Here is a 13,271-nt window from a genome sequence, read left to right on the forward strand (position 1 = left end):
TCTGTGTCTCCCTCTCTCTGACCCTCCCCCGTTCATGCTCTGTCTCTCTCTGCCTCAAAAATAAATAAACGTTAAAAAAAAATCTTAAAAAATAAATAAACTACACTGCGAAGTATTATTAACTGGTATGTTCATTTGATGCTTCCATTTTTAAATCTCTAACATTGTTATGGTGCGGAGTGAACAAAGGCTCTGATTTACTGATGGGTGTTCCACATTTTAAAGAGCACAGGCAAGGGGCAGTAGAAGCTGACAATAGGGATTTCTTTCAGCGTTAACACAAATAGATGTAAAAGTATGCTTTCCTTTGAAAAATTAAAATACTGTGTTGTATGAAAGGAGAGAAGGTTACACTCCCCTTGACAAGGATGGAAGAGGCCCTCGGGCCTGACAACACGCATATGGTTAAGGCATTGCCACCTACTTCATGGCATCTAACCAACGTTTTTCCTCTTGCACTGTTGGTGGGAATGCAAATTGGTGCAGCCACCGTGGAAAACAGTGTGGAGCTTCCTCAGAAAATTAAAAATAGACCTACCCTATGACCCAGCAATAGCACTGCTAGGAATTTACCCAAGGGACACAGGAGTACTGATGCATAGGGGCACTTGTACCCCAATGTTTATAGCGGCACTGTCAACAATAGCCAAATTATGGAAAGAGCCTAAATGTCCATCAACGGATGAATGGATAAAGAAATTGTGGTTTATATACACAATGGAATACTACGTGGCAATGAGAAAGAATGAAATATGGCCTTTTGTAGCAACGTGGATGGAACTGGAGAGTGTGATACTAAGTGAAATAAGCCATACAGAGAAAGACAAATACCGTATGTTTTCACTCTTATGTGGATCCTGAGAAACTTAACAGAAACCCATGGGGGAGGGGAAGGAAAAAAAAAAAAGAGGTTAGAGTGGGAGAGAGCCAAAGCATAAGAGACTCTTAAAAACTGAGAACAAACTGAGGGTTGATGGAGGGTGGGGGGCGGAGGGTGGGTGATGGGTATTGAGGAGGGCACCTTTTGGGATGAGCACTGGGTGTTGTATGGAAACCAATTTGACAATAAATTTCATATATTGAAAGAAAAAGAAAAAGAAAAAATACTGATAATACAGGCCAAGTGGATTAATTTAACTGTTATAATTTACATCATAAAATGTTTCTTCTCCTTGAAGAAAAATGTCACCTGAGAGTTTCATTCATGGAAAAGAGCTTTAAAATGGAAGTCCATAAGAAGATGTAGTTACATTCCCACGAAAAATGGACGCACGTAACTTTTGAGAGACATACCCCAAATTAGAGTCACTCTGTATGGTTAAGGAAGGCAGCATAATTAAATGATTTCATTCACAGGCCTTGGTGTCTTTAAAACCAAATCAAAAGCCAGGAGGCTCTGAGCAACTTGGGGAAGAAACTCAAATCTCTCTGAGCCTCAAGGTCCTTCACCCTCAAAATAACAATTTCTCTGAAGATCCTTATCTTTAACTCGGACCTTGTAGCATTGCAATAAGGATTAAATTAAAAGGTTAAAAAAAGAGAGAAAACTTTAGCACATTTTCTAGCACATTCTAAGCATATAAAAAATAGTAGCTGTGCCTATTAATACCGCAAAATGCAGAACGAAAACCACACCTTAGATTAGAACATTTGCTAAAGAGAATTTGTCTTCACAGATCTGAAATGGTTTCAATCCACTAATTTCAAGCGAAGGCATGCAATTTACGATTTCCGTTTGTAGTGCGCTTCAAATAGTAACAACGAAAAGCACGTACTGAGAGGATAACCTTCCGTCTGCGCGCCACAATGTGTGACAGCCGTCCTCTCCCCAGTACTCGTGATCCCACCCCGTGGGTATTATTTTCCCCACCCACAGGTGTGGAAGCTGAAACTCAGAATTGAGGTCAACTGCCCGAGGTCATTCTGCCACCAATGGCTAAGCTAGGATGTCAACTCAGACCCACTCATAGAGGTGCTCTTCAGCTCTGTCCCGTGATGGAAGTAAAAGTGGATGGCAGTGAGGAGGGGGCTGGAGCAAGAGACGTTTTCTACTTTAAATAAAGTGAATCTAGATCAGCGGTTCTCAATTTGGGAGAAGGGTGGGGCTCAAAATACCCTTGCGCTCTAAAAAAAAGTACTGGGGACCTCACAAAGCTTTTGTTTACAGGGATTTTACTTTCTGACGTTTTACTTTTTTCAAATTACCAATTAAAGCTAAGAAAATCGGGGGGATTACTTATTTACTTATTTCAAAATGATAGGTCCTTAAAGCAACAATAAACACATTAAATGTCAACATGCATCTTTTTACACGTTTTTATTTAAGTTCCAGTGAAGGTACAATGTAATAGGGCTTTCAGGTGCAGAGTATAGTGATTTAACACTTCCATACATCACCTGGTGCTCGTCACAAGTTCACTGCTTAATCCTCATCATCTGTTTAACCCATCCCCTCATCCACCTCTGCTCTGGTAACCATCTGTTTGTCATCTATAATTAAGAGTCTCTTTCTTGGGTTCTCGCTCTCTTTTTCCCCTTTACCCTTTTGTTTTGTTTCTTAAATTCCACATATGATTACATTCCACATATGAATGAAATTATATGGTATTTGTCTTTCTCTGGCTTATTTCACTTAGCCTTATACTCTCTAGCTTTATCCATGTCATTGCAAATGGCGAGGTTTCATTCTTTTTGATGATTGTATATGTGCATATATATACATATATACATAAACATACCACATCTTTATCAAAAAAATGGTTATAATCAGCAACACAGGAATTAATATGAAATTTTATGTAAAGTTAAATTGGTTTCAAAAGAAACACCTCTTTTAGTGAAAAGAGTGATGGCATTTTACATTTGTAGCACATCGCCTTAACGTCTAACTTGGCAGAAGGCACCTAGACCCTGCCATTAGCTTCGGCACATGGCCGGTCTTGCTGTGACACCTCACATGGGCCCTGGAGGACTCCACAGAGGATTTAAGAGACTGTGAGAGTGAAATGGACAAGTAATGTCTTCCTGTTATTATGGAAATTGTTTGTGGGCCTCTCTGGAAGATTTCAGGGTTCCCTTGGTAGGCCAGCCCACACTTTGAGAACCACAGTTCAGGTAAAATCCGTAAGAGAACTGAAAAGCTGTGTTGCTAACTTTAGTCCACAGTCATAGCCCAAGTTCATCATTCAAATACCTACTTATCCATAGTATGTCTTTTTGTGCTGTTCTAGAAAAGAATGATGGAAATCTGTCATCTCTAGATGATAAGAAACATCGAGTGGGAAGATTTAAAAGCAAATAACATTTCTTGGTGAAAACAAGAGGTGTTATGGAAAAATGTGTCAGAATTATATTTGGCTAACTCACAACTGAGACAAAAATTCATGTATTTTTATCTTTATAGCATAAGACAATCCTTTGTTATACAAATAAAATGTAATCGAAGTGCCATTCTATTTTTGTGGCATTAACCAAACTGATTAAATCTGTTCTATTGCTTAAGTGAAGGTCAAATATTAGCAGACATGCACCCTAATAAAGTAGAGGGCACCAGGAGAGCACTGGAAATCTTATGTAAGTTGGAAAAAATCTCGTGGAATGTTTGGGCAATGTTAAGACACATTAGAAATTGAATTGTTTGGTTATTCATGAGATTGCATCTTCAAAATGTCTTGTCTCAGAAATAGGATTTTTCTTCCGTGCTTTAAAATCCAAGCCCAGAAACAAGTCATTTGTAAATCATATTTGGTTTTGTTAATTCATTTATTCAAATTTGTTTCACTTTACTGTACTGTTTCTAAGTGGAAAATGATTATCACGAGGCACTTTAATTATTCCTGATAATTTTAAAACTTAACATAATACGTTAGGTATTCTAGAAAAATTGAGCCCTATTTCACAGACACATTAGCAAAGCTGAAGCTTAAGAATCATCATTTCAGGGCACCTGGGTGGCTCAGTTGGTTGAGCGTCCGACTTTGGCTCAGGTCATGATCTCGCGGTTTGTGGGTTCGAGGCCCGCTTCGGGCTCTGTGCTGACAGCTCAGAGCCTGGAGCCTGCTTCGAATTCTGTGTCTTCCTCTCTCTGCCCCTCCCCCACTCGCGCTCTGTCTCTCTCCCCTTCAAAAATAAACATTAAAAAAAATTAAAATAAGTGATAATACAAAAGAATCATTTCAGTAGCAATATTTCACCAAAAGGAAAAACAGTACATTTTTTAAGATTGAAAATATTCATAGAGTGTACAAGAGCACCAGCTCTAAAATGAACTTTGAGCCTGAATGCCAAATGAACCATACCCCAAAATAGTCATTGGAAGTTTCCCCATGTTGGACATCATGGAAGTTTCCAGATGTAGGACTTGATGACAGAAGAAGCATCAGTTTCAATACCATTGCATTCCTCTAAAACCAACTCCCGGTTGACTATTTTACATGTTCTAGAGGTGCTATTATCATGCAAGGTGTTTTTTTTTTTCCAGCATCCAGATGCTCTGAGGTAAAGAAAACACGAAAAACAGGTTTTTCAGAAAAGAACCACTGGTTTAACTAGAAAACCTGGCCTTGTAACACTAAGAAGGTTTTCTGGATTCCCTTAGGTTCTTCGAAGCAACAGTCTGCTAGAGTCCACAGACTACTGGTTACAGAATCAGAGGACGCCGTGCCAGATTGGTTTTGTGGAAGACAAGTCTGAAAACTGCGCTTCCGTAAGTAAACACAACTCTCAGGGTCTGGGCTGAGAAAGCAGGGAGTCTGGCAGGTGTGCTCCTGGGAAGGACGCAAGTTTCATAACTCATTAAATACAAGGTTAGGAAAGTATCATTTTGAAAATACGCCACTGGTTCATACGGACCGTTAACACAAAAACATGCAGACCTCATGTGTCTCCTCCCGTTTTGCTCATTTCGACCGGTAAACTAACCCGATCACTTCTCTGAAAAGGAAAAACGATGTTTATATTTTCAACAATGACTGAGAAAGAGATTCTGAAATAGGATCGTATGATGAGAAATAAAAGACCATTCAGGGAGCTCTCTTGGATTCTTTCCAATATATTTTATAACTGCTGCCGGTTAGTATTTTCCAACACAAAATCCATGTAAAAGTATTCTACCATTCTTATAAATTATAGTCATCATTTGAAAACCTTTCCAGCCTAGGAAATATACAGGCATGCATTTTAATATACTAGAGCTGTGCTTTCCATACAAAACCTTCTTTTTCAAGGAAGAGATGTTCTTATAGACACATAAAATTCTTAAGGCGTAGAGTAGGAGCACATATTATTGATACGAAAAATCAGTGTTATGAATTCTCCTTCCTGTAGGAGATATACTCCCTCCTCTATGTTCTACAAAGTGATATGTTTCATTGTAATTGAAATCACCTAGCTCTGTAGGACTCTTAATGACAGAGATTGGGGAAGAGTATTTCCAACGTGGAGAGAAATGTAATTCTCATGACTAAACTGTGAACTTCAGCTTTGAGCTATTCTTGGAGGTAAGTTGAATGCCAGAATTTCTGTTAAAAGGGGAAAAAAAATAAAACACAAAAGAAGGAAGCTAAAAATGGGGTGAAGAAGCTTTTTATATAAAACGGGCAGCACCAGAACTGGCAGACAGAGGATGTGAAACATTTCACACCATAGAGTCTCGTAGCACAAGGAAAGCCGAGTCCGTTCAACACACTTATTTCCATCTCTTTGTTTAGGCTAATGATTTTGATTCCACTGCTTTTAGGACTTTTAATCCATTATCCAGAAAACCAGTTGGTGTCTAAAAATCTTTGGGGAAAACAGAAAGGGTTACGTGGCAAATAATTTGACAGTGATCCGTCCTTTGCAAATTCACTTCTGAGATGAGTTAGGAAATACAGGCATTTATGGATACAGATCTCTAATCACATCGTGAAAGGGAGAGAAGTGGAGGGTAAAAGCTATCCAGCTACATTCTGGAAAAAGTTGTCATCCAAGCAGCTCCTGTTTAAGAAGTCTCCCACTTAGGGCCGCCTGGGTGGCTCAGTCGGTTAAGTGTCCGACTTCGGCTCAGGTCATGATCTCGTAGTTCATGAGTTTGAGCTCTGCATCAGGCTTTGTGCTGGTGGTACAAAGCCTGCTTGAGATTCTCTCTCTCTCTCTCTCTCTCTCTCTCTCTCTCTCACTCTCTCTCTCCTTCTCTACCATTTCCCATTTGCTCTCTCTCTCAAAATAAGTAAACTTCAAAAAAAAGAAATGCTAAATTTATAACCAGATTTAAGATTACCCTTGGCTCTCCCTAAGCGAAGAGAACTCTCCTCACACTCCCCACGAACCCCAATGGACTCAAATTTGGGCTTAAAACCATATGACTTCCTTTCCTAATTAATTGTCCCTTTATAGTGTCCGATGACATCAGTAAAGTTGAGCTGAATCATCGTTCCTTTACAGTTCTTTCTATTCTTTCCAAAAGGAGAAAAACCTAAACACAAATAAAAGGCATACTGGAAGATTTGTTTCCCCACAATGTTTATAAAAATTGTCCATGACTCTAAACCTAAAAGAAATGTCAAAATCCCTATAGCAAAGTAGCCCTTATCTCTCAAAAGAATCGTCTACTCCTTTTTTCTTAATGTCCGAGTCCTTTCTCTCTTTCCGACTTGGCACACATTTCTAGGGAAGGAAGAAGAAACACAGTCCAGAGTTAGACATTGCTGAAGGGAGGTGATGATCTAGAGGAGAAACAGAGGTGAACTATGGAGATTCCTGACCAGAGGGGCGCCTGGGTGGCTCAGTCAGTTAAGCGGCCGACTTCGGCTCAGGTCATGATCTCGCGGTCCGTGAGTTCGAGCCCCGCGTCGGGCTCTGGGCTGACGGCTCAGAGCCTGGAGCCTGCTTCAGATTCTGTGTCTTCCTCTCTCTGACCCTCCCCTGTTCACGCTCTGTCTCTCCCTGTCTCAAAAATAAATAAACGTTAAAAAAAAAAAAAAAAAAAAGAGATTCCTGACCAGAAAGTGGTCAGGGAAACAGTACTTAATTGCTTTTCAAAAACAAATTCTCCATAGCAGGATGAAAGTGAAAGTTGAATTTAAAGGAAAAACGACTGTATTTTAAAATATTATCCTCATTCAAGTTTCATTTAAAAATGTAGTGTAATAAAATCACCCCAGATCGAAATCTCTTTTCCAATAATCACAACAGAATCTGAGGAGCCTGTAGCGAAGTTGGCTTATATTTTGTTGCTTCGTACTCTGTTCATGACTCTATGTTAATCATCGCTCCTTTAACTCATTTCTTCCCGATCAAAATTAATAGCCAACTCTTTCCATTCCAATTAGATTGGCTTGGTATCCATTCTACTCAACTAAAAGTGTCTGAACATGCAGTCCTGAGGACTAAGAATTTTGTGAGCCAATGTCTTCTGAATTCAAGATGGCCACGTAAAATTTTTATTGAATGACAAACTCAGGCTTGGAGAGCCATCAGGAGCCATCAGGCTTGGAGACCCATTGTGCACTTGGGTCAGGATGGCTGTGTTTGTTCTCAACCCTTAAGCAATGAGGGTTGTTGTTTTTTTGTTTTTTTTTTTGTCATTATTTCAATAGAGAGCTACATTCATTTCCCAACTAAAATGAAGAGTCTAAATGAGAAGTAATTTGAGGCAGTCAGAAATACAGTAGGCGTGCCAAACACCAACAGCTTGCCCAGAAGTCTGGCTCCAGAAGTGCCCTACAAGTTACCCTCAAAAATTTTCGATAAGCTATCAAATATAAACAACATGCTTATGTTTTTCCAAAGAGACTTATCCTTTCAAATTACATAATTTCATTCTCTTCCTAATTTGCCAGTCTGGAAAAACAAACAAACAAAAAAAAAAAAAAACCCTTACACTAACATTAACTTCCAGGGTGTTTTTTTTTTTTTAACCTGATTATTTAAGAGAAGGAAATGTGGAAAAGAATAATGGAAATGGAAGCCAATTTCTAAACCCAACAGCTGAGTCATTATCTTAATAGAGGTTCTTAACACAAAGGGTAGGGATTGGACTTTTCAGGACTCCTGACTTTTTTTAATTAAAAACTAATTTAGTTGCTTTCTAATCCACTATTACCCTGTGCTATTTACTCAAATTTAATTTTTTTTATATCAGGAATCCTCTTTTGATTTAATGCTTCATTAAAATTACCTTGACAATTCACATTATTTCTATTTATAGCTACTGTCAGACTCTTTCCTTACTGATCATTTTAAGACTTGGCTATCACCCTCCAAATAAATTATACCCTCTAGCATGCATTTTAATTGATGAATCACAGTATTTGAAAATGTGTTACATTCGCCTTAAATTTTTAAATAAATTAAGTTCTTAGGCAGGCTTCAACATTCCACACATGATATTGCAAAACTAAGAAGATATTTGGCAGGTGTCCGGTGGGTCTCTGATGTCAATGCAACCCAGTGGCAACAATGACAAAACGATATCTCAGATGACAGCTCTTTATTCTATATTATTTCTCCAAATATTTCTATATTGAATCTATTCTAAAATTAAACAAAAATAAATTAAGGAAAAGACAAACACCCACTTGATACGGTGATCTACAGAAAAATCTAGACTCACATGATCAAAGAAAAATATAATTATAGATCTATGAAGGGACATTTTACATTATCTAGTCCAGATATTTACCAACTTTTCAAGCAACTTTTCATGTGTTTTTTCCTTAAAAAATCAAGTTTGGGGGCGCCTGGGTGGCTCGGTCGGTTAAGCGTCCGACTTCGGCTCAGGTCATGATCTCACGGTCTGTGAGTTCGAGCCCCGCGTCGGGCTCTGTGCTGACAGCTCAGAGCCTGGAACCTGTTTCAGATTCTGTGTCTCCCTCTCTCTCTGCTCCTCACCTGTTCATGCTCTGTCTCTCTCTGTCTCAAAAATAAATAAACGTTAAAAAAAATTTTTTAAAAATCAAGTTTGGAACTTTTAAAAAAATTATTTAATTTTAGACATACAGAAAAATTTCAAGAATTCCTAGAATTCCCAGATTCCCCATATGCTAACGTTTCACTACGTTTGCTCATCCTTTCCTTTGTGTGTGTGTATGCATCTGTGTGCATGTATACATATAGGATTTTTTTTCTAAAATTTTTGAGACTGCATTGCAGACACAATGCCCCTCTATCTTTACATACTTCGGTGCAGGGCTTAAATATTTATAATGAGGATTGAACCCAGAGCTGCAGAAACTCTTGTTCAGGTTCCTCATTTGGTACCCACTGCACAATAATTTTCCTTCAATATTTATGCAACAGTTTTCAAGAAGTTAAATGTTGCCCCCATAAAAGTGAAAAATCCAGTGCTGATGGAAGAAATCAGCCAGACTGAGCAAAATGAAAGCCCTGTATTTAAGCGCACCAACACTCTTCTCAGGAGGCAGCTTAAGTACCGTCAGGGTTGAGTTGCACACGTGAGGGAGCTCTCAGCTTGCACCCGTGGTAGAATATTCCTTCCAGCTTCATGCAGGACTGCTCTTCAAGAAAAGTTCTTCCATCTTGATATATTTCTAGGAGTTTTAGTACCCCCACCTTGATTGATCCAGAAGAACTTTCTGGAGGCTTGCTTCTTAACCCAACCTTAGATAAAACAGGTAAGGCAAGGCAGCGCTAGCAAATCTGATCTGTGTGGACGCACCCTGCCCTGAGCAGTAGCTCCTGAGGCCCCTTGCAAAATCCACCAGTCCCAGAGAGAACTTTGACTCTTGGTGAAATAAAAGTTCCATTAAATTTTGCCAAGTCTCTGGAAGCCAATAACTTAGAATGCTTTTTGGTGAAGCATGACACAGAGGGATGGTGGAGAAAAGTCTCCCACCAAAGCAATTAGGTGGCTTAACATGCGGGAGGACACATGCAAGAAGCTGAAACCTAGAAATGTGATAAACAAAACAGAGATGGAGCTTTTGATAGAGCTTAAGGACTATACCTACAGTGTGTGGCGAAATAACACAGTAGTAATATGGGTGTAGACTTTAGACCCAGCCCACACATGTATCAATGCCGTGCATCTTGAAACTAAGAGGAAGTTTTTACAAGTTTATTTTCCTTGAAACTTGAGTTTGTGTTGTATCACTTATGTTGCGGGAAAAATGCTGCATAATAAAAATTAAGATTATTGACTTTCTTTATTGGCTCAAGAAATTGCAATGTATATCTAAGCATTACTAAGTAAGTGGAATGAGACTTCCAATAATTCATAGCATGAGTAGGAATTAAGAGGGAAATCTAGATGGCTATTTGTAGGACTATTTAAGCTTGATACAACTGTAGACACCAATGTTTCAATGTTTACACTTCAGTAAACAATAGAAACAAAATGAAAAGCCAAGTAACAACTCTATGCATATATGTATATATGAAAGCCTCACAGTATTAATCTCAGTGCATTAAGAGTTGCCACAATTCATTATGAAAAAGTAAAATTTCCAATAACAAAGTTGGAGAAAAGCCGAACATAAGAAATTCATTGAATAATACGATTGTTAATATAGACATGAAAAGAAGTCAACCTCTCTGATTATCAAAGAGAATCCACTATAACTATTACAGAAATTGTTTCTAATAAACTTAACATTTTTAAAAATATTTACAAAATAAAATGAAATAAAATGATATAAAATAAAATAAAATAAAATAAAATAAAATAAAATAAAAATGGTTACATCCAGTGTTGATGTAAACACAGTTAAGAAGACACTCAACAACCTACATAAGGAGTGGAAACTGACAAAGTATAATATTTCTGGAGAAAAATTTTGTAATATGTGCTATCCAAAACATTTTAAATATTCATGACTATTCATTCACTTTTAGAAGTGTTTTCTTTTTTTAAAAAAAATTTTTTTTCAACATTTTTTATTTATTTTTGGGACAGAGAGAGACAGAGCATGAACGGGGGAGGGGCAGAGAGAGAGGGAGACACAGAATCGGAAACAGGCTCCAGGCTCCGAGCCGTCAGCCCAGAGCCTGACGCGGGGCTCGAACTCACGGACCGCGAGATCGTGACCTGGCTGAAGTCGGACGCTCAACCGACTGCGCCACCCAGGCGCCCCTAGAAGTGTTTTCTAAAGAAATAGCCGCAGTTGCATGCAGACTGATGTAAAATATGGTTGATGTGCCAAAGTGACATCCCTGCGGCAGCTCAGCAGACTGACTTAGAATGTGGGGTCTGGAGTCAGGCTGCTTCGATTTGAATACCACCTCCCTTTTCTAGCTACCTAATCTCTAACAAATTGTTTAGTCTGTGGCTCATATTTCTCATCTGTCAAACGGAGGTGCTAATAGTATTTATCTCATGGATTGTAAGGACTAAATGCATTAACATTTCTAAAGTTCTAGAACGGTGCCTGCACAGAGTAAACATTATTAAGTATTCAGTGAACTTAACAGCATATGACGGCGAAACATAGAAAGATCTCGCGTACCCCACAGTACAGGAATGGTTAAATACATGTTGGGTATTTATACCATGAAGATTAATGCATTCTTTGGAGACCAGGTTTGCAAAAAATATTTCAGCACATGGAAATAAAGACTCACAGTATAATTATGCATAAAAAATAGGCTCCAAAAATTACACATAATATATATTAAGCAGGACAGGTTAGTCAATTGAATGAAGGAAAGCGAAAAATCAAGAATAAGTCCTGTTGTTTGGGCTTAATCTTCCGGATGGATGGAAGTTTCACTCACTGTGGGGGGGAAAGACTGAGGAGAGGGGAACTTCGGAAGTGGGAGGAGAAGGATAGTGCTATGGAAAAGAATGTCTTCTAGTTATGCAAGTGGAAATGTCAAGTTGGCAGTTGGGTGTTTAAGTTGGAGTTGTTGCCAAGGGCAGGTTGAGAGGTAAGAGATTTGAGGGCCTTCGTGGTTATCCTCAGGGAGGTGAGATGCTCAGTCAAAGCAGAGAGGGTGTGTAAGTAGAAAAGAGGCTTTGGTTTGCAGATGAGGATGGGGTCTTCTGGTAAATGTGCTTATACGGTGATCTCCATGTCCCTCACCGCCCCCTGGCCAAATCAAGAGATTTTTTATTTAAGCGTGTTAACCTGAGTTTCATATACAAAATGGAGTATTTTATGTATCTTGATATTTTTGCCACTAAAAGTACAGTCGTATGAATGGACCTGAGTGTACTTTAAAACCTGGGTGTTCGTAACCATTTCTGAACTGTTTTTTTTTTTTTAATTCATTTTGACAGAAGGATGCCTTATTAAAATAGCTCAGAATAGCTTTGAGTTTCAAATTTCACACGATTCCTGCTATTATAGCAATGTTCCTCTGAGTGGAAAGCCTATCAATCAAGAAAGACCAACAATAATACACAATGTTTCTCATTAAATACCTTTCAGCTTCAAGGATATTGACTACATAATTTCTATTTCTTCTTAGTGGAATTATTTATTTGGATCAACATGTCTTTCTTAATCAGTTCTTCTAAAATCCCAGGAAAACTAGTTAGAAGTAATAGCATTTTTTTTTTTTTTTTACAATTTAGAGTCTCAGTCTTTTTTTTTTTTAAATGAGTAAATAATGAGAAGAAGAAATTTAAAAAGTGGGTCAGGCCAATGACTGCTGTAGGATGTCTGGTTTTTAATTCACAGCCTCTGAATTCTATTCCCCTCTTTTCTAATGAGACAAGTTCAACCTAGAGGTCTATTAGGAAAGTGCTAAAAAAAGAATTTCTTCTCTTCTGTACTTGAATATTACACTCTTATTAAGACCAGAGACAGCCCTCACTTTACATTTCAGACAGTACTGGGAACATTGGCTGGTCCATAAAGTCTGTAATGGTGATATTGAATCAGAAAGGTATGAAGGCTAAATTCTGCCTCGGGTTTGGTTTAATACCACCATTCACCAGACAGCCTAAGTCAGCAGGGGCTCAAGCAGTTTTATTAGGCACCTAGGGATGAATTCTTCAAAAGCAGGATTGGCCCTGTTCTTGGATTAGGCTGGATGATTCTTTGTTGCTGGGGGAAGGGGGGCTTTCCTGTGCATTGCAGGGTATGTAGCAGCATCCCTGACCTCCACCCAGTAGATGCCAGAAGCATCCACTCTCCAGTTGTAACAACCAAACAGGCCTCCAGATGTTGCCAGTCTCTCCTGGCTGGAGGTGGTGGGTGAGGGGCGAAGTGACACCTCGTTGCCATTGCTGCTCTAAAGTTTCTCAAGCTTTAACCCCTAGTCTCTCCTGAGGTAGTGCCTATTCATGTGTTTCAACTTGAGCTGTCCCTCACCACTGCACAGGCATG

The 13,271-nt window shown here is 38.8% G+C and overlaps 1 non-coding gene across 1 annotated transcript; it reads left to right on the forward strand.

Annotated features, from left to right (window-relative positions):
* The first annotated feature begins 325 nt into the window (after positions 1–325).
* Positions 326–450, forward strand: LOC125912017 (U6atac minor spliceosomal RNA). Its single transcript, XR_007454585.1, has one exon. It is a non-coding gene; the product is annotated as a U6atac minor spliceosomal RNA (small nuclear RNA).
* The last annotated feature ends 12,821 nt before the right edge of the window (positions 451–13,271 follow it).

This window comes from Panthera uncia, assembly GCF_023721935.1.
Source record: "Panthera uncia isolate 11264 chromosome C1 unlocalized genomic scaffold, Puncia_PCG_1.0 HiC_scaffold_3, whole genome shotgun sequence".
Taxonomy (NCBI): Eukaryota; Metazoa; Chordata; class Mammalia; order Carnivora; family Felidae; genus Panthera; species Panthera uncia.